The sequence below is a fragment of the Falco naumanni genome, chromosome 14 (genome assembly GCF_017639655.2).
Source record: "Falco naumanni isolate bFalNau1 chromosome 14, bFalNau1.pat, whole genome shotgun sequence".
NCBI classification, from domain to species: domain Eukaryota; kingdom Metazoa; phylum Chordata; class Aves; order Falconiformes; family Falconidae; genus Falco; species Falco naumanni.
The window spans coordinates 3,685,757-3,688,002 of record NC_054067.1 but is presented as its reverse complement, the minus strand read 5'-3'; the positions used below and the strand labels follow the sequence as shown (position 1 = coordinate 3,688,002).

At 58.2% G+C, this 2,246-nt stretch overlaps 1 long non-coding RNA gene across 1 annotated transcript; it reads left to right on the top strand.

Annotated features, from left to right (window-relative positions):
- Positions 1 to 505: 505 nt before the first annotated feature.
- On the top strand, positions 506 to 1,878 carry LOC121097484. Its single transcript, XR_005830968.1, has 2 exons — positions 506 to 1,292; positions 1,549 to 1,878. It is a non-coding gene; the product is annotated as an uncharacterized LOC121097484 (long non-coding RNA).
- The last annotated feature ends 368 nt before the right edge of the window (positions 1,879 to 2,246 follow it).

Genomic DNA, 2,246 nt, shown 5'->3' with positions numbered 1-2,246 from the left:
GGCAGGGGGAGTTAACCTGGGCAGGGGGAGTTAACCTGGGCAGGGGTCGGGGCGAGAGCCTGCCAGCTCCAGGAGACAGGGGACACAGGGGCTGGGGGCCGGTGAGGAGGCTGTGGGCAGGGGGCTTCTCCCCGGCTGCACCCTCGCCCCATCGCTGCTGAAGCACACGGCACGATGCTGCCCGCACCTGCAGCTAGCGCACGGGTCGTGCCAGAAAGTCACACGAAAGCTGAGCAGGCTGCGAAGGTGCTGAGGGGATGGGGCACCTCCCAGGTGGGGAAGGGCTGAGCGCTTGGGGCTCGTGTAGCCTGGAGAAGACTGAGAGGGGTCTTACCAAGGCCTACAAATATCTTCAGGGTGAGTGTCAGAAGGACGGGGCCAGGCTCTTTTCAGTGGTGCCCAGCGACATGACAAGGAACAACGGGCACAAACTGCAGCACGGGAACTTCCGTCTGAACAGGAGGAAAAACTTCTTCACGTTGATGGTGCTGGAGTCCTGGGACAGGCTGCCCAGACAGGCTGTGGGGTCTCCTTCTCCAGAGATGTGACCCTCTGCGACCTGCTCTAGGTGACCCTTTACTGGTCTGGGTGGTCTCCAGGGGCCCCTTCCCACCCCAACCGTTCTGTGATTCTATGATCTGAGGCCAGCCCATCCAACACTTGGGGGGTGGAAGCCTGGTGGAGGGAAGCTGTGATTCTCAGGGGTCTCCTATTGCTTGGTTGTGATGTTGATGAAGAAAGCCCTGGCAGCTGCCTGCCCCTGGCATTCCCCACCAGCAGCTTCACAGGGCAAAAGTTCCTATTTTCCGTAAAACTCACTGCTGGTGTTTGCAGGAGGCTGAACTCCCCACTTCGGCACGTTCTCCCCAGCTCTTCATTGCTCAGAAAAAAGGAGAAATTAATAATGATTTTTAAAAAAAGGATAGAAACTTGTTAACCCACAGATTTTTTTGATCAAGAGCAATTCCCTGGGGTAAATAAGAAGCAGCAGTGGGGGGATGGTGGAGCTGGTTTCCCCCCGCAGCTGCCGGGGAGCGTGGGGACCTGTCCCAGTGCCAATGGTGGCCGGGCTTGTCCTCCCCACTCCTCTCCCCATGCCTCCAGCAAGCCCGGCCATCACCCTGGGCACCGCTGCCTGTGGGCGGCTGGGCTTTTTTTTCCTGTCTGCTTTCAAGGGAGATGTTTCTACCCGCTGGAAGTCTTCACGGCAGTTTGTAATTTGGAGCACAGCTGCGAGGACCACCTCGCATCACCAGGACCCTTCGCTGAAGCTCCCTTCGATGGAGAGGCAGGTCAGCAAGATTTCCCATCACATCTCACCCAAGGAAGTGATGATCAGCCCTTCAGTCATTAAACTCCAACGCGAATATTTTACATCTCACCAGCAAAATAAACAAATGGGGGAGGCGGCAGAGCCCTACCAGCCGGTGCTGCCGAGCCTCACCGGGCGCCCACTCCCCCCCCATTGGCGCACCACACCCGGGGTCATCTTCTCCTAAACCGAGTCCTCTGATCTCCCACTAACACAGCAAATCTGCCCGCTTCCAGGCATGCCCGGGTACCTCCGGGAACGTGAGCCGATCAGGGCTTTCGGAAGCCAGGTGGAGCGATGGAAAACCCCAGGCGAAGGCTGCTGCCAGCTCCGTGCCACCCTGCGGTGCCGGTACCCGGCGCGCAGTGCCGGGGATGAGCTGACTCTGGCTGGGACATCAGCAGCGCTGCTGAAACCACTGGTGTCCGCACCAACACAGCCCCGCATCGGCTGAGCGCGGATGTGATTAGTTGCTTTGTCCTACATGTATATTTATAGGAATCAATAGCTATAATCTCACCAGAGCACACCTTAGCATAGCCTAATAAATCATTTTTTCCTCGGAAGAGACAAAGAACAGAAGTTTTCTTGATGCAAGGACCATCCCGAGCACCCCAAGCAAGGAAAGCTCCGGTTCCAGCCAGGGCCACCAGCACCCCATGGGTGCCCTCCTGGCCCTGCACTCTGGGAGCAGGCTGGGACCTGCTGGGGCAGCACCCGGGGCTGGGGGGCAACTGGGAGAGGAGGTGACTGGGACCTCTCGCTCCATGCTGGTGTGTCCATGGGCAACAGCGAGAGGGACAGACCCCGCTCAGCTTTACCAGGGGCTCCCTGCATGTCCGGGGCTTTGCAGGAGCTTCTGCTTTGCTGCAAGCCACCAAAGCCCTGGTGTCACTTCCCTGCTTCCACAACTCCAAAGAATTCTTAAAAAAAA